Here is a 23976-nt window from a genome sequence, read left to right as displayed (position 1 = left end):
AAACTAACAGCCAATTTCACACAGGGGTCCTGTTTAATCTTAAGTCAAAGAACCATTGAATGCATTGATGAACTTTGGGTCAACAAATGGATTGGCGGGTCAGCTTTCTCCTTGGAAACGGGGCGCAGCCATTCATTCCACCTTGGGCCAAGCCTCCAGCCTTATCATCTTCTCCTGGTCATGAGTTTTGGTGATTTTTTTTCTCGTATTTTGGAGAGGGGCACTTCGTGGATCCACTCACCCCTATGTCTGGTCTCCTGGCAACCAAGGAATCATCTGGGAGCCAGACAAGGTTGTCACACCCCGTTCAAGAATCAGCAGCTCAAAAGAAAACTCTCAGGGGCAGAAAAGAAAGAAAACCAGAGATTTATCAGTTTTTAGGAGCTGGGCTAACCTGCCCCACATTCTGGGTCTGCCCTTCCAATCGTTTCCCCTTCTTTCCAGGGTATGGCATTTTGAAAGAAACATGCACTCCATTTTCATGTCAAGAGAAGAATTAGTGTCTCAGAAAAGCCTCAAGTACGATTGCATGTAATTGTTTTATAGATGCTGGCACAGGTTCAGGGAAGAATGGGTTTTTAATACCAAATCTTTCCATTTCCCTTTGTTTGCCTCTGATTTGTGGGCTCTGTGAACGGCAGGTTTCTGGCAGATCCACAATTTCGATTTCCCCTTTGTTTTCTCACGACTCGTGGGTTCAGGGTTTCTTTTATTTTTTCCATGCGTCACAAATACTGTTTAATGTGGGCGGGGGACGGCTTCCCTCACCCTCCCCTGGAGACACATCATTTGGTTAAACCGCACATAAATTTAACCTCTCTCCAAAGAACTATTAATGATTCTAATGCACATATATGTACATGCTTGCACAGATCGAGGCGGCTTTTCTTTTTCCTTTTTAAACCAAGGAAATACCCAAGGTACAACTTCTCGCCCCATCTTTATCCTCATGGAAAAAGCAGTTTTCAGGCAAATAAATGCAGACAGGCTATGCTGACTGTGGTGAGAACACACTTGTCCGAAGTCACGCCAAGTATTACCAAGGTTGGAGTTGCCTTTGGGGTAACAGGCAGCTTCAGGGTCATCAGGCCTGTGCAGATTAGACACACTCACCAGACAATACCCCTGAGGCCATCCCTGGATAAACCAACATGCTCCAGAGCAGGGAAAAGTAGAAAGCAGGATTCATCTGTTACTGTTCAGCTCCCACTTCTAAGTGAGAACATGCCGTGTTTGGTTTTCTGTTCCTGCGTTAGTTTGCTGAGAATAGTGGCTCCCTGCTCCATCCATGTCCCTGCAAAGGACGTGATCTCATCCCTTTTTTTATGGCTGCATAGTATTGGATGGTGTATATGTGCCACGTTTTCTTTATCCAGTCTATCATTGATGGGCATTCGGGTTGATTCCATGTCTTTGCTATTGTGAATAGTGCTGCAGTGAACATACATGTGCGTGTATCTTTATAATAATGATTTATATTTATTTGGGTATATAACCAGTAATGGGATTGAGGGGTCAAATGGTAAGTCTGCACATAGACACATGGGGGGAAAACAAAACACGCTGGAGCCTGTTGGGGGTGGGGCGGGGGCGCGGTTGAGAGCATCAGGAAGAATAGCCAATGAATGTCTGGCTTAATACCCAGGTGATGGGTTGATCTGTGCGGCAAACCACCATGACACATGTTTACCTATGTAACAAAGCTACACATCCCACACATGTACCCCAGAACTTAAAAGTTGAAGAAAAATAAAAACAAGATTCATAGATCAGAATGCAGAAGCCAAGGGTCCTCTTTTAAACAGGTGTGTCTGAGAAAAATCCCTCTGGCTGCAGTTTGGAGGGGAGACCACAGAGCAGCTAGTGCTGGGACTGTTCAATAGTATGAGTGACTTGTGATGAGGGTCTGTATCAAGGGCATGAAAGGGGAGGAGAGACGAGGGAACTCAATGGAGATTTCTGTCAAGTGAACCCTTCCTTAGTATCTCCAATGCAAAGTGAGTCATTTTGATGTGGCCATCTTGCTACAATCATCCCAGCGCCAAAATTGTATCAACATGCGAAACACTCTTTAAAAAAATCACCAGTATTGAGTCTAACCCTCATCATCCCTGATGCTTCACCATCTCTGACATCCTCCTCAGTCTCTGTCTCAGTTCTCAGCTTCCCCATCCCTGATGCTACTGTACATACTGCATCCCCTCTCTGTCTCCCTGTAGCAGACAAAGGCATCCTGTCTTGCTAGGCATCACAACAGATACTGATAATTTACTAACTTCATTTCTAGGTCACGTCAAAATGACCCTGTGTTAAAGCAGCGGGCCAAATATCACCCATCCTTATGCTGAACTTCAATTAAAGCAAAAGTCCTTCTGTTTTTGCAGATGAACCTGCAAAAGAGAGAGAGCTGGGGAGAGAGTAGTACCCTGTAGAATCTTTAGCCAAACCCAGCTTCGCTTAGCATTCCAAGGTCACTCACATCTAGGGACAAGCTGCAGGAGCAGGTGAGATGCTGCCAAATATATCAGAGGAGGCAGCACCTGGCAGCCCCTAATCCAAGGCCGCCTGCCCTGCACAGGAAATGGTCGCTGCTGGGCGTCCTTGCAGCCACTTCAGCCAGACCTTCCTTTCCTTCTAATTAACACTGAGCAGGCTCCACAGTCCTTGCCTCCTCATGGCTGCCCATATGGCTGGACCCTGCTCCCGGCTGCTAGCAGAAAAGATGAGTGAGGCTGTCTGTCTCCCTCTCTCTTTTTCATAGATCAACCCTGTGGCTCACACTTCTCCCAGCTTAAGCTTGTATTCCCAAATGTGTAGGTGTTGGGGAGCTGGACAGGGTGGAAAATCAAGCTTCCCTCTTGATTTTATAGACCTTGATGCATTTCTCAGTTTTATTTAATTTCATAAGAGCTGTGGTCTGTATACCTCCCTGGAGCTAAGAGCTGTATAGCACTGGTCTTTCATTGTAAGTAGATGTGGGTTTGACATTCCTGAGGGCTTGAAAAAAAATTATTATTCTAAGCTTTGTGCTTTGAACATGGTGAGCCAATTGGTTAGATTTCTGCATGGTGATAACCTCTCCCAAGGGGTGACAGCCCCAGGGAGGAGGCATGGCAGGGCTTTTTAGAATGACAAATGGGAGGCCCTGGCCATGCTGGGATCACAGGGAGCCTGGGAATGTGCAGAAGGCTTGGAGCCTTTCAATCCTCCTTGTTTGGGTCTGGCTGCCCGACTTCAGCTTCGGTAAGAACCACCACCTGGCTCTCTTGCTCCAGCCCAATTCGCCTTCTTTTAGTTTTTACAATGTCTCTCACACATAAGGGCCTTGGCCCGTGCTGTGTCCTCTGCCTGTACTACTGTTCTAACTGCCTCCCCTCATGCCCTAGGCTTTGCTAACTTTCCTCTTCCTTTTAATTGCAGCTTAAGAACTCCTTCAGAGAAGCCTTCTTGACCTCAATGATCGGGCTAAGACGCTGCCCGGGCTCTCCCACCACCAGCAGGATGTTCTGCTCATTCTTCACACTTATTTTGGCTATTACTTCCCCTTAGACATGTAATGCTTCAATCCATACCTCTTTCCCCCAGCAGACCAGACCATAGCTCCTCACCAAAAGCAAGAGCCCTACTTGTTTTTGCCCCAAGGCATCTGATGCAGGTTCTAAAACCCAGTAGCTACTCAATGAACATGCAGAGTAAATGAAAAGCTAAAAGTTCTCCAGATGGAAGGCAAGGAACAATTACTCCCAGACAGTGGGAGATAGTGGGAGAGAAGAGCCTTCAGGGTCAGGCAACCTGGGTTCAAGTCCCGGCTCTGACATTTGGATGCTGGAGTCACCACGTTTGAGAATGGATTTCTGGCAGATCTAGAGAGAGCTGGCAAAGCACACTCCAAAGACCACCAGCACAATGGATCACTGGCACGCATTCTACCATGGATCCAAAGACCAGAGGAATCTTTCAGAGAGCTGTTCCTCCAGGCTAGGGAAGAAGGTGGGTTGGAGGAGAGGTAGAGGCAGAAGAAGGGCACAAAGGAGAGACTGGCTCAATTGTTGTAAGGGTGAACCATGGCAGCTTCAGCAGCTAGAGACGACTGGAGGTATCTGGAGGTCTTGAGGAATGGTTGAAGCCATGGCTTGGTGAAGGACTCCTCTTAATGCTCTTGGTGGATGGGGTAGCTTTGAGAAGGAAGTCCCTCTACATGCCATACTTCAGAAGGAAGATGTCCAAAGGCCACCTTCATGAAAGCCACCTCCTCTTCACTGCACACGCTCACTAATCTGCAATGGAGAAGCTCCATGAGGGTGGACGCTCTGTCTGCCTTGTTCTCCACTGTGTTCTCAGCACTAAAACACTGCCTAGCACAGAGTGGGTACTCTATGAATCCTGGCTGAATGAAGAAAAGACTAGTCAGTATCCTCATTCATATGCTCTTTTAGGCCTCTGTCTGTGGTGGACAGGCCCTTGGGGGGCCTCCTGATTATTTTCTGCCAACTTGTGTCCACATCTTTGTGTGATGCCCCCCACTTGAGTGTTGGTAGGACCTAAGACTTGCTTCTCACTGAGACGACATGGCAAAGGGGATGGGATGTCACTCTTTTGATTAGGCTAAGTTATATACCAAAGGCAGTAGGAAGACACTCCCAGGATTACATTATGTTATATGGCAAAAGTGATAGAATGTCACTCCTGGATTAAATTAGGTTGCATAACACTCTGTCTCAGAGGACTGGAGAGAGATTCTCCTTGTTAATGTGATGAAGTAAGGCATGAAGCTCACTTGGCAAGGAATAGCAGGACATGAGGGTGGTTTCTCACCAACAGCCAGCAAAAAGTGGGATCCTTAGTCATACAGCCAGAAAGAAATGAATTCTGCCAACAACTGAATGAGCTTGGAAGAAGATTCTTCCCCAGTCGAGCCTCCAGATGAAATGCAGTCCAACCAACACCTCGTTTACAGCCTTGAGAGACCCTGAGCAGAAGATCCAACTACACTGTGCCCAGACTCCTGATGTATAGAAATGTGTGATAGTAAATGTGTGTTGTTTTAAGCTTCTAAGTTGGTAGCAACTTGTTATAGGGCAATTGAAAATGAATACAGCCTCTAGACCTTTAATCACACTTTTCTCTCTCTCTGGAAGAACAAAACTAAGGGATTCTCACGAGACGAAATTTAGGCACCACTATCTCCAAGAAGACTTCCCTGGTTCACTCTGCTCTCATCTTAGGAGTCTCTGGTCTGTGTTCCTGCAAAGCTCCCTATGTTTTCTCTATAATACTTTTGATGCTATGTTGTCCCTTTCTGTTTCCATATTGACTTCACTCACAAGGCTCTGAGCTCTTTAAGAGGCCCTGGCTGCCTTCTGTTTTCTTTTCTCCCTTCTCCTACCTTTGTCACATGGTTTTGGAGGGCTTACAGTGTGCCAGTTGCTGAGATGTGAAGTCAAACAACAGCAGGAACATCAAGATCCTTTCTTCATCCTCATGGAGTATCTAATCTAATAACAAGGAGACCTAGTAATCCCAGAATCACTACACCCATGGAGCATGACACTTGTGGATAGATGTCAGGAAGGTGGCATATGGCCAATCACAGTGCCTGTGACCTAGTGAGCCAGGGCAGGGAAGGCTCCCTGAAAAAGGGACAGAGTGTGAAAGGTGGAGAGGACATGAACAGTAGAGATGAAGTGAAAAATGGCCTAGGCATGGGGCAGTTTACAGCAAGGCCCTGTGAGGAAGGATGCACGGGCAGTTTGAAAAACTGAAAGTCAGTGAGGCCATGACACAGAGAGGGCAAAGGCCTGTGGGGCAGCAGCAGGTCGTCAGGACAGTCAGAACAGATGTGTGGCACCACAGCCCATGTTATAGAGCTCGGTCTTTACCCGCTTGATGTGCACTAGAGAGTTTCCATCGAGAGGGTGACACAATCCCATATGAACTGTGAAATAATTACTGTGGAAAGTGAACAGTTGGCTGTAGAATAAGGGTTTGAGGGTAGGGTGAGCTGTGCTGCAAAAATGGGAGACCCGTTAGGAAGCTATTACGATAGTCCAGGTAAGAAATAACGTAGCCCGGTGTTATGCGTTGAATTGTGTCTCCTAAAAAGACACTGAAGTCCTAACCTCAAATATCTGTGAATGTGACCTCATTTGGAAATAGGGTCTTTACAGATGATCAAGTTTAGATGAGGTCATTCAGAAGGGCCCTAATCCAATATGACTGTGCTGGAGAAGGGGAAATTTGGGCACAGAGACAAACATGCATAAATGAAAAGTGATATAGGGTACAGGCCTTCTACAAGACAAGGAACACCTGAGGTTACCAGCACTAGGAGAGAGGCCTGCAACAGAACCTCCCTCACAGCCCTCAGAAGGAACCAACCCTGCCAACACTTTGATTTTGGACCTTCAGCCTCCAGAACTGTGAGACTATAAATTGCACCTACTTTGTTACAGCAGCTTTAGGGAACTCATACAGTTGGCTTAGGTCAGGGTCAGCAAGCTTTTTCTGTAAAGGGTTAGACGGTAGATATTTTTGGCTTTGGGGCCATACTCAGCTGTGCAGTTATAACATGAAAGTAGCCACAGAAGATAGGTAAGCATGAATGTGTCTGTGCACCATTAAGACTTTATTCACGGCTGGGTGTGGTGGCTCACACCTGTAATCCCAGCACTTTGGGAGGCCGAGGCAGGCAGATCATCTGAGGTCAGGAGTTCGAGATAAACCTGGCCAACATGGTGAAACCCCAGCTCTACAAAAAGCACAAAAATTAGCCAGGTGTGGTGGCAGGCGCCTGTAATCCCAGGTACTTGGGAGGCTGAGGCAAGAGAATTGCTTGAACCCAGGAGGTGGAGGTTGCTGTGGGCCAAGACCATGCCATTGCATTTCAGCCTGGACAACAAGAGCAAAAACTCTGTCAAAGATACATACATACATACACACACACACACACACACAAATAAAATACTTTATTCACTAGAACAGGCAGAAGGTTGATTTGACCAGTGTGTACTGCAGTTTTGGACTCTGGGTCTAGGGGACAGTGATGCAGATGAAAAGGAGAGGATGCTGTACTAGATATCTGGGGGTATCCTCTGCATCTTGGGTCTCCCCTATGTCTAGTTTAGAGTCGACTTCAGCCAGGGGCTCAGTCCATGTGGAACTCTGGATCTAAACTCACACTGGATGAATGGGTCCTTCGGGCCCAGAGCAAATGACGGGGTTTGAGAGATGGTTTCAAATGTCTCTTTCAGGACTAGCATTCTGGGGACTGCTGATGGGGAACGAACAGTATTTCTGTGTCCATGTGTAGTGTGGCTTGTTACAAAGTAGGTGCCCCAGCCTGAAGGCTCAGTGGGGGCAGGAGAGGCACCGGGGTTATGCACAGTAGCTCCCTTTGTCCTGACACACAGCACAAAGCGGCGCTTGCTCAGTGCCTGCTCCTGATGCTGGTGATAACAGCGCTGACAGTGAGGGGCTCTCAGCCTGAAGGTCATGCAGTTGGTGGAAAGACAGCAGCTTTGGAGTAAAATCCTTGATCTGCCACCTCTTGGCTGCTTGATCTTGGGTACGTTCCTTAATTAAGTTCTCTGATTCTTTTCTCACTCATCAGAGAGGAGAAAGCACAGTGCCAGGCACAAGGTAGACCCTCATGACATTTTAGTTTCTCCTTCTTCCATCTGGAGGCTCTGGGGTCAGCATCCCAGGTTCAAAGCCATCCCAAGTCACTAATGGTGTGAGCTTGGGTAAGTGACTTTACCTCATTTTTGCCCCATGGTGTTAGCTGCAAGGCATACTTTCTAGTGGACCTCGAAGTCTGCTCTTCACCCTCTAGCCTTCTCTGAGCCCTGGGGAGGATAATTTGCATGGACCATATCACCAGCTTCCCTTTGCTGCTGACTTCTAGAGGGGGGTGCCCAGTGGGAGTCATGAGCAGGAGATCAGAGGGCCAGAGGACAGAAGTCACGTATCTATCCCCTGACTCCTCTCTGCTGGGCTGTGGTTTGGAAGTGCTGAGTTCCCAAAAGCCACAGCTTCTGTTGGGCAGCCCTTCTCCCATGGCTACTGCTCTCAACTTGTTCCAATAACCTCTCCTTCCACGAACCCCTCAGGCCTAGGGGTGGATGTAGCTTCCTGCGGTTGCTACTTCCTCATGTTTAACCATCATTCATAAGCACCTATCACCCATCTATTTGTAAAAATTCTCTTCCTGAAACCCTCTTTCAAAATTATTTTTCATTGTGGGAAAGTATACATAGCATCAAATTTAACATCTGAACGATGTTCAAGTGTACAGCTCTGTGGCGTTAAGTACATTCACACTGTTGTGCAATTATCACTACCATCCATCTCTAGAACTCTTCTTATCCTGAAAAACTGAGACTCTGGACCCATTCAATAGCAACTCCTCATTCGCCCTTCCCTACCTTCCCCTCTAGCAACCATTATTCCACTTTCTGCTCCTGTGAATTTTCTACTCTAGGTACCTCATGTAAATGGAAACATATAGTATTTGTATTTTTGTGACTAGCTTATTTCACTTGGCATAATGTCTTCAAGGTCTATCCATGTTGTAGCCTGTGTCCGAATTCTTCCTTTCTATGGCTGAATAATATCTCATTGTCTATCTATATTACATTCGGTTTATCTATCCATCCACTGATGGACACTTGAGTTGCTTCTACCTTTTGACTATGTAAGTAATGCTGGCTGTACAAATGATGAATATGGTTGTACAAATACCATTTGATCCTCTTTAACTGTCCTTTTGAGGGTTCCATCTGGGTTCCTACCACGACCCTCACTGATATATAATATATGCCTAGCATCATCATGCCATATTTTTTTTTTTTTTTTGAGACGGAGTCTCGCTCTGTCTCCAGGCTGGAGTGCAGTGACTCGATCTCAGCTCACTGCAACATCTGACTCCCTGGTTCAAGCGATTCGCCTGCCTCAGCCTCCCAAGTAGCTGGGATTACTGACAAGTGCCACCATGCCCAGCTAACTTCTGTATTTTTAGTAGAGGCGAGGTTTCACCATGTTGGGCAGGATGGTCTGGATCTGTTGACCTCCTGATCTGCCCGCCTCAGCCTCTCAAAGTGCTGGGATTACAAGCATGAGCCACTGCGCCGGGCCCATCATGCCATTTTTAATAATTGTATCAATCAAGTGAATGTATCAGTGTATGGCACCCGGAAAGCACTCAATAAGCGTCAGTTACTGTTACGATTAGGGAAGTTTTCTGCATATGGCAGAGACTCTTCATCCTTAGCAGCAGCTCAACTACCCTCCCCCACCTAGCTGGGTTGGGACCATGTGACTGCAGTCTAGAGAGTGGAGTGTGACCAGAGTAGGACACATCCCTTCTAAGAAAACCTCCCTACCTAATTCTTTATGCCTTCTCTTTTTCTGTGGGCTAGATGCCCACCTGGCAAGAAGGTCCCGGATGCCACGTGTTAAAGACAGCAGAGCCTCCATCTGCCTGGGCCCCCTGATACGTGAACAGAGGAAAGTGCTCATATTATCACCCCTGTTTTACAGATGATGCAGCTAGAAGATTTGGTAACTTGCCCAGCAAGTAGCAGAGCCTAGATTAGAACATAAGCAAGCAGCCTGGCTCAAAGGTCTGTACGCCTCAACACTATTCTACACTGTCTCTCTCCAACTTAGGAACAAGCCTTAGCAGTTAGATTTCCCTTTTCTTGAACAACCCCCAGACTCAGTCTAAACTCAAGATTGCTACAGTGGGAGTCCACGGAGCTGAGCAGTGCACTATAGGTCCAGGGAGTCCTGGTGTGACACTGCAATTTAAGGACATTTCAATCCCCAGTGGTGCAGGCTGGGGAGGGTCATGAGGAGGGAGGGAAACAGACCTGTGCCTGCAGCTGCTTTCTTGGCCATCTCTGTCCTCCTCCTCCTTGGTGTTCTTTCCTCTTAGGGCTGGTGGCCTGCTCTCACCACCTGGGAAGGAGTCTAGAGAAAGACGGGTCCTCCCTGGCTCCGTGGCGGCAGAGCCGGGATTACCCACTGACATTATAGCTGGCAGCCGTGGGCTGTTGGCACCCTTTAAAAGAACACGATGGCAATTTTCCAGCTAAATTCTCCCAATTAGGCAGTTAGAGAAACATTATCCACCCCAGCATAAAGCTGATGAAATGGAGGAGGAGGGCTGAAGGAGGGGTGCTAATCTGTCTGCATTGGATCCTACGGTTTAGAGAATGTACATATTTCCAGGGGTGCTCTGTGTTCCTGGAGAAGTTTGCAGGGGTCTGATGAGTTGCCTGGGGGAAAACAGGTGATTTTGACTCGGCCACCTGAAGGGTCTTATTCTTCTAAGCAAGGAATACAAATCATTCTCCAAAATCCCAAAGCTTTCTCATCTCTGATCTGGACTGAGTAGGTAAAGGGAGGCATAAGAGCAGAATTACATAAAGTCAGAGCCAGAAGGAAGTTTTTACTTCCCCACCCCACCTAGACTCAACGCAGGGACTGGGAAACAGGTCCATCAAGGAAAGCCCAAGCTGTGACTCAGGCCATGATTCCTGACCGTTTACTCATAGATATTAGAAGAATTCCATGGTTTTCTCATTTACCAAGGCTTTCTTTCCTAAATGTAGGCATTTTCCAGCCATCGTCATATTTAATTCTTATGATAACCCTGAGCAGTAGGTATTCCTGTTGTCCCAATTTGCACACGAGGAAACTGAGACACAGGCACATGTATGGAAGCCAGAACAGGGAGGGATTCCACAGGCAGACCAAGCCAATGTCCGGTCCCTCAGAAAGGCCCAGGATCCTGTTGCCAGAATTCCTAGTCATCAACACACATTGATTTAATGACGATAACGATAATCATACATTGAGCACTATGCCAAGGGTATAAACCAGAGTATCTAATTTAATCCTTATAAGTATTTTTATAAAATAAGAGTCATCACTCCTCACATTGCAAATGAGTGAAACTCTGGACTAGAGAGATGAAGGAGCTCGCCCGTGGTTGGATCATGTGGCATCCGATCCTCACGCTTGAGCCAGTGCTCCTGACAGCCATGGAAGGCCACCCCCACTTTGGACAAGGGCCACCCAGCATATCAGGCACAGTGTTCCCTGCAAAGAGGTGGACAATAGTCCTTGCCCTTAGGGTAGATACTCTATAAAGCACCTAAACCAATTAGATAATAACAGAAACCAGTGACAAGTTCCCAGCTAGCCAATGCTAATGGAGCTCAGAGAAAGAGAAAGAGGAATAAAGAGACTCCCTGGGGCTGAGGCTGTCTGGGCTTCTCTGTGAGAGATAAGGATATGGAGAGATAATTATTGAAGGACAATAATTATTGTTTTTATTGCTATTTTTGCATTTATTATTGTATTTATTATTGCAATAATTATTGCAGGGCAAAAAATCATTACTGCGGGGCAGTCCAGGTAAAGCACTCTGAGCAGAGAGGTGAGCAGGGAGCTGTCTGAAGGCCAAAGAGCTCTCTGGTCTGGTTCCCATGGAAGAAGAGTGGGATGGGAGATCATAAACATGAGCGGAGCTCATACTGTGTAGGGATGCGGATGTCAGGATACAATGTTAGGACTTTATCATTGGCAATAGGGAGCCTTTGAACAGTGGGAGGCAAAGTGACAAGATATCTCTCCAGGATGCATGACCTAGTTATGGTGTTCAGGATGAATCTGAGGACAGAAAACCCAGGAGCCCAGAGACATTGTTAATGAAAGGAAGAGGACATTATGAAAGCTGTGCTGACAGAACATGGCAGCTGACTGGAAAGATCTAGGCAACCATGCCTATTATCATCACTGATAAGATGATAGTCCATGCACATGATCCTTCCATTAATTACGTTTCCTTCTACCACAAGTGTTTCTTCCCCTCAACAAAAGGTTGAGGTCTGAGGGAGAACCAGGCTAATCAGTGCTGCATCATGAGAAGAGGCTCTAACTGCTTGGCACCAGTGCTGGGGAAAAGTCCTCAAGCATGAAGCAGCCTCATGTCCTCTGATTCCCCCCGCAATCATGCCCTACTTGTTTATAGGGAATCTAATAAAAAGCAAGGAGTAGCTGATTGTTGAGGTTTCCCTAGGCCAGCCTCAAAGTCCACAGAGCCTTTCAGATTTACATAACCCTTCAGGGAGGGCTTACTCTCATCCTCATCCCTCATTCACTCCCACAATATCCGGCAGGGGGCAGGGGGCAGGGGGTTGGAAAGGGTTGGCTCCACTGGGGACACACAGCAAATCAGAGGCTGCCCAGGTCTATCCTGTGAAGCGGCGGGAGGCAGCAGTCCTTCTTCATTAATCACAAGCAGTGTGGAATGAGAAGGTACCAAGAGACGTGTGTGTGCCTGCGCTGTCCTAGGGCACCCATAAAAATAGAGAAAGCACCACTTTATAAACTGCCAGGATACATAACTCCACAATGGACTTACAGTCTATAAAAAGCACGGCTCCATGCCCGGATTGAGGAGCTGGAAGGGCCACACTGGAAGTGAGTGAGCAAAGATCATATGAAATGACGTCCTCGGGGCAGATCCACATCACTGGGCCCTTCGTGACAATTACTGTGTATGTTCTCCCCCGTCCCCTCCCTGCCCCCCTCACCTCTTCCCAGCCCGATTTCGCCCATAATTCTGAAAAGCTATGGCTGTTTCACTGGGACTTGGCTCAGGTCTGCCAGGAAATGCAAATTCAGGACAGAAATAGTGGAATTTGGACACGATGGCGGAGCCAAGCTGCTGCCAACCTCAGCGGTACCTCAAAGTTTGATGTGGGCAAGAGGAATGGAGGATTTCTAGGGACTAATAGAAGGTGTTAGCCAGAATTCTGTTTGTTTAAAAAGTCTCACCCAACCTGTACCAGGGTTCCCGTTCTTTGGAGACGTCTAACAAACTCTATTCCCTGTGACCCAAAGGGGTTCCTATTCTCAAAAGGAGAACTCTGTTTCTCCTATACAAGGTGACTGCCAAATATTGCCAATGAAGTCAGAAGTAGACTGAAGATATTTGAAAACTCTAGGTTCTCTCTTTGGCCCTTTACATGACACCCAAGAACACGCCACAGCGCTTCCTAAGCACGAACTAGCATAACAAAGAAAATATGCTCTCATACAGGCCCTAGTACAATGTTATGGTTGCCAGATTCCATGATGTGGGCCTTTCGCCTTTCCACTTGAATATTTTTGAAATGTGGCCGGGGGTGGTGGTTCACATCTGTTAATCCCAGTGCTTTGGGAGGCCAAGGCGGGAGGATCACGTGAGCCCAGGAGTTCAAGGCTGCACTGAGCTATGATCACAATAATGCACTCTAGCCTAGGTGACAGAGTAAGACCTCGTCTCCAAAGAAATTTGTTTACATGATTTTTTGAAATGTGCACATCTGCAATGCCTGCATATAAAAGAGTCTGTATTTCCTCAATAATTTGTATTAGGATTTTTATTAGATATGTTGTATGTTGCATTCTGTGGAGCATATATGGAGGACACGTGTGTGCTGAGGGTGGAGCTAAGACCATGCATTGGTTGGTCGTCTTCTTGAATTGGTCTCCCTAGTGATACTGGTTGAAGGTGCCTAGTGACACTGGCTGAAGATGCCTCTGGTCCAGATGCTCCTTTTAGTCTTTGAGGGTTCCTGGACTTTTGAAAGGCCAGGTGAGACCAAGAAAGGGAAAGAAAATTCTGAGTTAGCGGTTTTGTTCTGCTGCTCTCAGGTCCTAGGCAGGACCACGTCAAGACCCATTGTTAACCCAGGAGAAAGCGGTCAAGGCAGTCTGTTCTGGTTCTGTAAAGAAGAAATGACCCAGGAATTTGTAGGATCCATAGGTCTGGAGGATTTAGGACTTTGGCCATCACTAGATGAAACCAGTAGTTGTTAACAAGGAGAGGTACTACCATTTGGCATTTTCAGGAACCTGTTTATGTACAAACCTGCCACTCTGAGAGTGACTCGCTTTAAGAGTAGGTAATACTCTAGCCACCTTTTCACCTGGAGTGGCACTGATGGTATTCCTTCCCTGAGGATACACCCCTTGCTGCTAAAGCCCCAGAAAATAGGCTGCAGTCACATAATTAAATTTTTTTTTTACAGTTTTAGTGGTATCCTCATTTTATAAACTACCATTTATGACCACTTATTGTGTGCCAGGCACTATGTGAAAGTGTTCCACATAGATTATATTTATCCCTAAGTGTTAAATTTTTCCCAAATTCCCACGACCAGTTAGTCCAGAAGCTCATGTTTGAATCCCTGCCTGTCTGGATCCAAAGTCTGTCTGCTAAACCATGATACTTGGACTGCTTCTGCAGCTTTTAAAAGCATCAAAGCTGATACATACGGAAGTCAAAGACCCTGACCCAGAACAAAAGTCTTGGAGTTCCACCGAAACTGACTTCTTCAGCCTTGTCACGCAGATGACACCTGGAACCTATTCAAAATTAAATCACCCAAAGGAACAATTCCCCAGCCTGGACACTTGTGGGTCTCCTAGGAAAGAGCACCCCCTAGACCGAGTTTCTGATCTTCCTGATGGTTTGATAGAGGGACCTCCATATGCATCAAACCTGGTTACACTGCTGATGACTAGAAACTGTTATCATGCTGATTAATGCTGCCATTGTTCAGAGCAATAATTAACCCAGCAGGAAGGACTAAGGGGAATGAAATAGTGGCTAATTCATCTCCAAGGAATTGCCAGGTGATGTTTATTTCGTGAAAACTGGAGGGAACCAAACACACAATCATTTTTCTTTAACATTGACGTTTTCTGTCTACCAGGCTGGCAGCAGTGGCAGCAGAGCTCTTCCATATCCAATTTCAGGTGAACAGTCAGAAAAGACTCATGCAGGAGGAAAGGGACAGAAGAACATGTCTTTGGCTAAACACCCAACTGTGACATGCTGCCTCTGTGGGTCTCCTGTCTTTCCTCCAACCTTAACATCTTTCTCAAAAGCCAGCGCTCACCTGAGTTGCTAATTAAGTAATTTCCTTGTCTGTCTGACTGCAAGTTTTTTTTCTTGCAGCATTGCCAATTGGAAATGGCTCTTAATTATGTCAACTCATGAAACTACACCAAAGACAATCCTATCGTATCCCTCATTTGTCATATTACTTAAAGAATAAAAAAAGATAAGCCAATGGATGGGAGGCCAATAATAACCCTTTTCATCACAAAGCTCTTCATAGCTCTGTTCATCAGCTTTCAAATCCAGCCTTGGATCTGGCTATTTAAAACCCTACTCCATGTGCAAAATGGAACACAACCAAGAAGGATAGCTTCTCCAGTAAGAATATAAGAAGAGTGCTACCTTTCTTCCCATTTAAAATTAGACTTAATTTGATCTTGAGTTGATCAAGCACAGTTGATCTTGATAAACAGTCAGAGTGCTGGGTTTCAGGATGATGTGTAAGTCTCAAAGGCAACAGGGACCACATTTTCTAGGCTTTCTCCATCTTCCTCATATGGGACCAAATTTTCTAGGCCTTCTCCATCTTCCTCATATAGTTGCTCCAGGAACACATGCTTTGTAGAAATCCTGTAGGAGGGATGTGATTTCTGTCTAGTGCCATCCAACAGAGTTCCACACTTGGCCTGGGAGGAGAAAGAGGATGTGATGACACAGCAGAGAGAGAGGCTTGAAGATGCTTCACTGCTGCTTTGAAGACAGAGGAAGGGGCCTTGAGTCAAGGAATGTAGGTGGATTCTAGAATCAGGAAAAGGCAAAGAAATGAATTATCTCCTAGGATTTTAAGAGTGAATGTGTGGCCGGGCGCCGTGGCTCAAGCCTGTAATCCCAGCACTTTGGGAGGCTGAGGCGGGTGGATCACGAGGTCAGGAGATCGAGACCATCCTGGCTAACATGGTGAAACCCCGTCTCTACTAAAAATACAAAAAACTATCCAGGTGTGGTGGCGGGCGCCTGTAGTCCCAGCCACTGGGAGGCTGAGGCAGGAGAATGGCGTGAACCCGGGAGGCGGAGCTTGCAGTGAGCCAAGATCGCGCCACTGCACTCCAGCCTGCACTCCAGCCTGGGCGACACAGCGAGACTCCGTCTCAAAAAAAAAAAAAAAGAGTGAATGTGACCCTGCCAACATCTTGATTTCAGCCCAGTGAAATCCATTTTGGACTTCTGACCTCCAAAACTGTAAAATACTATGTTTGTGTTGCTTTATGCCACTAAATCTGTGGTAATTTGTTACGACAGCAATAGGAAACGAATACATCAAGTAATCTAAGGACTTGCACCTTGCACACATGCCTGTTCTGTGCCCACCTTGAGAGCTGCATCCTACCTGTGCCCAGCCCCCAACAGGTCTTCTATTTTCTCTATCATAGTATTGGTTTAGTGGCCTCTGCAATCACTGACCCACCACCCACATCCCAGCATCCAGCTAGCCTCCTTCTTTCTGCTTTAGAGGTGATGGGTCTAATCCTAGTGTTTTGTTCACAGGATTGATGCCAGACCCTTTCTTATAAGCCCAGTCCCCATTCCTTAGGAATTTATCATGAGATCTCTTTCCTCTCTAACTACTCACTACATGGAACATACTGTATTTTTCCCATTTAGCAATAAGGAGGCTAAAGTTAGAGAGGTATTAAATGGCCAAATTTACACACCTAGTACATGGTAGGGCCAGGATTATAACCTAGACCTGCATAATTCCAAAGTCTATGTTCTCAAGGACTCTTCAATATGGCCATTCTCATGAGCCACCCCTCTAGGAGACACCAGGAGCTGTGGCCCAGAGCCTCACCTCTTAACCCCAAAGACACAGGATGAAATGTAGGAACTCCAATAGCTTAAACCTTTCTGATAGGAGTCAAAACTGACTTAATCTCTACTTGATTTCATTCAAGAGAGGGCTAAAGTCACATTCTCATGTGGCATAGTTTGTGCGGCTTTAGACTCATCGGCCACTAGGGTTCCAAAAAGAACCAGCCCCTGCAACCAGTGATCACCCGACTCTTCCAAAGGGTTCCCCAAACCCAGTGTCCTGTCTGTCCCAAGTATTTACTGACATGGAGGCTGCCCTATTCTGTCAATATTCAGAAGGGTTTCGCTTCCATAGTTAACCGATGTTTGAGGGATCATTCATTCTGATATTCCTGGTTGCTCTGTATCTAGTTTTGGAAGTCATTCTATGAGGTGAAAACAATCTCATCATTAACATTTTAAAAATGCCATTGTCAGTAATAAATGGAGGCATTTATGAGAGAGAGAGAGGACAACCAACACTTCTTCCTGTTTTGAAGGCTTTTCCTCTTGCAAAAAACTTTTCTGTAAGGCATCCTGAGCTGGTGGTTCTTGTGCATAAAACCATGCATGGGGTTTAACAGCAGAAAGAATCCCAGCCATGAACTAGAGATGACAGTATCCAGGACAACGACGCACATGTGGTTACGCAGGAGCTGCTGTGAATTCCAGTTTAGTGCTCCTTTCTCAACTCCAAGTCACCACCTAACACTCCAATTTAACTGGTTTCTCAGAGAATTCCAGTTAATAAGTTGCCCTGGGACACTCACTCAGCTTACCAAATGGTAGCTCCTTTTACCATCCCCCAAATGTAGGGGCAACTTCCTGTTGCTTTCCATTGAACTGAGAGTGAGGAGTTGGCCAGCTTGGCCCCAGACTGCCCTGCAGATAATGCTGCTTCTCAATTCCATTTCACTAGGGCCTATGTTTAGGTGCCCCCAGAAAGAGGGTGTTCTGAAATAGAACTCAAAGTGAAGGCTGTCACAGGATCATGGGAAACACACTCAGTTATTACATACTTAGACTATACAAGCCAAGGTCTCAGACCACACTCTTGAGAGGAGAACCCAGAATAACTATTTGGTTGTTCATAAAATGGTCATTATTCTAACTCTGAAATTAAAACAAGGCCATCCAAGTCTCTGGGGTCAGGGATGCTATTTCTGGAAGGTGCCTGCCTTTCACATGTGCATCAAGGCCCTGGGCTCTTGCACCTGGAGTATTTTTTTTGACTCATCACAGCTTTTCCCTGACTTGAGGCAAGAACCATGGGAGCCATTTGGTTCTATCACTTTTTATTTACCAGGTGTTTCCGGCTTACAGGCAGTAGTCTCTGTAAAGCTATACCAGTTTCCCCGCAAACAACAAAGGGATACAGATTGAAAAGAGGATGACACCATCTTTCACCCCAGAGTATAGCCACATGGTCACAGTGTCCCTTTATTTTACGTTACTGGTAACACTATCATCACCTCCTAGAACAATGAAGGCTCCCTGCATCCTATTGGCACCACAGCGTTACTTGGGTTTTCCATTGGTCAATGTCTATTACTGACCTTTCAACATCAAATATTCTTGCTTCTCTCCCAGCCCATCCCCATCCCTAGGAAATATGGATTTAGGCATATAACAGGATAGTAGGAAGGTCCAAAGAAGCTCATTCTTCTGCAAAATCCTTGAACTTTACCTACCCCTACAGAAAGCTAGTTCTAAAATCTAGACCTGAGTATAAAGAATCCTGATACATGTAGACTGAGAAATAGTTACTCTTTATAATACAATATGGTGATTATGAGATGGCCAAAATGATTAATGGGAAAAATACATATGAGGGATCTTCAAAAAGTTAATGGAAAATGTTTATTATGAAAAAACCACGTATGGATTTAAAAAAGATTTTGCACCAAAATCAACTTGTACTAACTTGTTACAACATGTCTGAACAGGATCTAGTTTGAGGTACCAAGAAAGATAAGATATCAGTTTGTAAAGAATCTCTATCAGAGCAACATGAATTCTGCTAAAATTGAAACAGGAACATCAAATTTATGACAAAGCTTTAATAGAAGAATGGTGAAATCATTGATGCTTTATGAAAAGTTGATGGGGACAATGCTCACCTCCCAGTCAGTTTACACATGGGTAACTCATTTCAAGAAGGAATGAGGTGATGTTGAATATGAAGCCCACAGCAATAAACCAGCTATATTAATTTGCCAAAAAAAATTCATCTTGTTTGTGCTCTAATTGAAAAGGACTGATAATTAACAGCACAAACAATAGCCAATGCCACAGACATCTCAACTGGTTCAGCTCACACAATTCTGACTGAAAAAATAAAGTTGAACAAGGCTTTTACTTGATAGGTGCCAAAACCATTGTGCCCAAATAGGCTGCAGGCAAGAGCAGAGATTTCAGTGGAAATTTTAAACAAGTGGGATCAAGATCCTGAAGGATTTCTTCTAAGAATTGAAATGAGGAGGAACATGGTTTTACCAGTATGATCCTGAAGACAAGGCACAATCAAAGCAATGGCTACCAAGAGGTGGAAGGGGTTCAGTCAGAGCAAATGCAGACTGGTCAACAGCACAAGTCATGGTAATGGTGTTTTGGGGTGTTCAGGCATTTTGCTTGCTGATGTTCTAGGGGGCCAAAGAACCATAATGTCTGCTTAATATGGCAGTGTTATGAGAAAATTAGCCAAAGCTTTAACAGAAATACATCCAGGAAAGCTTCACCAGAGAGCCCTTCTCCACCACAACCATGCTCCTGCTCATTCCTCTCGTCAAGCAAGGGCAATTTTTCAAGGGTTTCAGTGGGAAATCATTAGGCATCCACCTAACAGTCCTGATTTGGCTTCTTCTGACTTCTTTCTACTTCCTAGTCTTAAAGTCTGGAAACGGTCCTCTTTTTTCTTCAGTTAATGTAAAAAAGATGGCATCGACATTGTTAAATTCCCAGGACCCTCATTTCTTTAGGAATAGACTGAATGGTTGGTATCACTGCTTACAAACGTATCTTGGCCTTGATGGAGACTGTATTGGGAAATAAACTTTATTTTTTAACTTTTAACTCCATCTTTCTATGAATTTTTTGAAGTCCCCTTATATACACATACATACACACATAGACAAGCGGGGTTGCTGTGAGCAAATCCAGTATCATTGTGTGGATTAGAATAAGACATTCCTTCAGGGAAAATTGGAAAAGAGTTCCCTTTCCTCTGGGCAGACACTGACCCATGTCAGGGATGACTTAAGAAGCAGATCAAAGAAGGGATTGATTCCAGATCCCGCTTCACCCCTTCTAAACTAGGTGCTGGAGCAGTGCTCTATACAGCAACTCTGGAGAGAAGTACAGACACAGATATGGATATAGGTCAAGATTGCTAGAACTGGAGTGGTTAAAAGCCACTAAAAGAAAGAAGTTAAATCTTTATCTTTTCAAGGAAATAAGTTGGAAAACAGGGAAACCTCAAAGGAAAAGTACCAATAATATCACTGAGAGATCATCTCTATTTAAATGTTGGTTGTGATGCTTTCTATTCTTCTTTTTAAAATGGATACATATGGAGAATACCAACGTGGTATTGTACTGTACCTTCTACTTCATGGCCTTTACTTTTAGCCTATTACATCCTGCCCTCTTCACATATGAGCTAATATATATTTCAAGCATCCCTTGTAACAGAAATGCAGCATTCTCTTGACCTATTATACATTTGGCCAATCCTATGGTTAGAACCTCAGGTTAACTAGGTTTTTTCTTTTTTCTTTTTTTTTTTTTTTTGAGATGGAGTTTCACTCTGTCACCAGGCTAGCGTGCATTGGCGCGATCTCTACTCACTGCAACCTCTGACTTCCTGGTTCAAGTTATTCTCCTGCCTCAGCCTCCCGAATAGCTGGGATTACTGGCACGTACCACCATGCCCAGCTAATTTTTGTATTTTTCGTAGAGATGGGGGTGGTTTCACCATGTTGACCAGGATGGTCTCAATCTTCTGACCTCATGAGCCACCTGCCTTGGCCTCCCAAAGTGCTTGGGATTACAGGCATGAACCACTGCACCCGGCCACAACTAGGTTTCTTAATTCCTGTCTTAGCCACTTGCATGCCATGGAAAGCCTCCTCCCTGGAAACAAAAGCAAAGGAATCACCAAGTCTTACAGTTAGGATGGAGATATGACTTGTTAACAGAAAGGTGGAGAAATGTCTTTCTTTGGGAAAATATAACCAGAGGAGCTTGTTCCTGGCTCACAGTGAAGGTTTACCCTGAGTCCCACTGGTCACTCGGCCTTCACCATGAGACAGGTCCCTGGCTTCCACATTCACGGAGCCAGATGCCATTGTCGGAGTCCAGTGACAAACGGCAGCTGGCTGAAGCTGAGACAGCTTGTTCTGCACCCCTCTCCCTGCAGAGCATCCCCTCCTACCACATTTTTCCCCCAAAGCAGAGAGAGGGAGGAAAAGAACGTGACTGCCATTTGTGCCTAGGCACTATCTAATTCCTGCCAACAAACGCATTCCTTCCATACCTGTCCATCAGCTTGAGAAGAATGAAGCCTGGGAACAGGGGTTCACATTTCCTGAGCAAAGTTCTTTATCTTTCCTCAGGTAGAGACGAAACCAGCTTGCTACAAGCTGAAATATACTTCCAGCCTGTCTGTAGTAAGAGTACCTCAACTCCTCAGGGACTTCATTTTGCAAGCTTGCTTTTTAGCTCATCTCATGGTGGCATGTTTGCACTGAGACCCATAGACAGAAGGGGCCCATGGAATTATTGCAAGAGATGCTACATTTATCTTAGAAAGTCAGGCTTTGCCGGCTTCTAGCTCTCCAATGGCACATTGTTAGACATCAAAGGACCTTGTAGGACTATCTTCCTGTGCAGGATCCTTTGATAAATTTTTATTTTAAAAATCATGTATTTTAGACATCCTATTTATGTTCTGAAGTGACAAGTGCTCTGGAAAAATTTAAAAAGCAAATGTATTTAAATAAAGAAGAGACAGAGAGAAAGAAAGCAGGAGAGAGAGAAGGAAAGCAGGAGAGAGAGAGGAAGAGGGGCAGGAGAAAAAGAGAGGCGAGACCTCATGCAGGGAACACCATGATGTTGCTAAAGGGTAAGATATTTTGTAATCCTCAGAGCCTCTTTCCTCTCTTGTTACCAATTAACAAAAGAAGTCAGCATAAGAGAAATGTCTTTGATTCATAGTCAAGCGACTTTAGTGGTGACATCATGAAAAGCACAACTTAGACCTGGACTGGATGGCCCTCTCAAATGACATCATGGTTGACACTGCCTCTCACAAGCACTCCATCATCTGCTTTGCTCAGACACAGGCTCTGCTCTCTTGACATGACAACATTAACCATTGGAGGCACCAAGGTGCAAGGGGCAATGCTGGAGGTGCCTGAGTCTGCCAAATTGTCTAGCTCTTTCTTCTAATCAGGCTAGGGAGGCAGGCCCTGCTAAGTCAGAGCCCAGAGGTGACAGAAGGAGACAGCATTTGCCAGAGGCTAGGCCACAGATAGGGATCACTTCAAATCTGGTCCTTGATTGCCCAGATTTTTCTCCTCCACTTAACCAAATGACCCCATGATCCATTAGTCACTCTTTACTGAGATCCACTGGGAGTCATCAGGACTTCACGATCCACATAATTACAATGAAAAGTCTGCACTGACTTCAAGGACTCAAGTAATTTATGCAAAAGATTCCCCAGATGACTTATCATGGTTTCATCATCAGAGAGCTGGTCTGACAGTTACTCCTGTTGATCAGACAATTTGTTCTTCCAACCCTACTTGGAAGCCATTTCAAGACGGTGCCCCTCACACCCAGTCATCACAAGAAAAGGAAAAAGAAAATGTTTTGTATGAGGCTAAGAGTACCAATGAGGACAATCAGAAAAGTCAAGTCATAAAATCAAGGGCTTTACTCTCCAATGCAGAGAACAGTAAAATAGGCACTGCCCTTAAAACTGCTGTAGAAACTTGCCAAAGTACACTTTCAATTATTTATCAGAAATCCCAGTGCTTCCTAATTACTATAAGGAAGCAGCAGCTGCTAGGCCCATGAGGCTCCACACAAAATGCTTTGTCCAGGCACAGACAAAATGTTTTAGTTTTGTGCCCTGAGCTCAAGTTGAATGATTTTCAAATTGAATGTGGAGTGGTCATCTTTGTCTAAAATCGGAGCAACTTAGAAAAACAAAACCGGAAGAAGACAGTCAGCATTGAAGCATCAAGTCTCTGGTAAAAATAGATGCTTTCAAATGGGTTTCTCTAACTCTATTGTCAAGCAAATCAGGGTCTTTCTGGGTCAGATGCTATTCTGGACATGAGAGCAGGGGCTCGCGTTTTGCTTGGTCTCTTATCTTCAGCATCTGGCACTGTACCTGACACCTAAACTTGTGTGAGTGAATGAATGAATGAAATCACAACTTTAGTTTTGTGGCCAAGTCAAAGTTCATTTAAGTTGAGAGAGCAAACAGTGACATAGGGCAAATTAGGAAATTTAGCATTATTACTTGGCTTCTATGGAGCTCTAATAAGAAGGGTTTCTCCTCAACCCCAAAATGGATCAAAAGCCTTAAAAATGTTTATAACATTTGACCCAGTAATCCCACTTTGGGACTCTACTTACAGAAATAATCTAATAAATAAGGAGGGAAGCATCCTATTTTGAAACATTATTTCTCAAGGCATTAAAAATTTACCAAATGTACCATAGAATGACTAGGTGAACTAAAGATTATTTAAATGAAAAACTTATTTATTTAATAATTATTTAAAAGAAACAGGTAAAATGCTTATGATGACGTTGAATGAAAGCATATTAAAAAGCATGTAATATAATGTTCTTCAAAAAACATAAATAGAAGAAAATAGGCAAAATGTCAACAATAATTTTCTTTGGGACAAGGGTCATGGAAAATTTGTATCTATATATGTATATATACACATTTATATATATACATATATATAAAATTTACATGTGTGCATATATAAATTTTTTAAATTTGTCTGAAACACTGCCCTAAGAAAGCACTTGGCTCTTCAGTAGCTTCTAAGAAGGAACCCTTTTTCTGGGCTCTTCCATCCTGTAGTGTAATGCTATATATCTTTATTTATTCTTTTTTTCTTAAGGTGGAGAATCCCCCTTTTGCCCAGGCTGGAGTACACTGGCACAATCTCGGCTTACCACAACCTGTGCCTCCTGGGTTC

At 44.8% G+C, this 23976-nt stretch overlaps 1 protein-coding gene across 1 annotated transcript in view; it reads right to left on the bottom strand.

The window, feature by feature from the left end:
* LOC105480842 (slit guidance ligand 3) overlaps positions 1–23976 on the bottom strand; it is a 639820-nt gene that overhangs the window by 444697 nt on the left and 171147 nt on the right. The window lies entirely within an intron of this gene.

Source organism: Macaca nemestrina, chromosome 6 (genome assembly GCF_043159975.1).
Source record: "Macaca nemestrina isolate mMacNem1 chromosome 6, mMacNem.hap1, whole genome shotgun sequence".
Taxonomy (NCBI): domain Eukaryota; kingdom Metazoa; phylum Chordata; class Mammalia; order Primates; family Cercopithecidae; genus Macaca; species Macaca nemestrina.
This window is presented reverse-complemented; position numbering and strand designations above follow the sequence as displayed.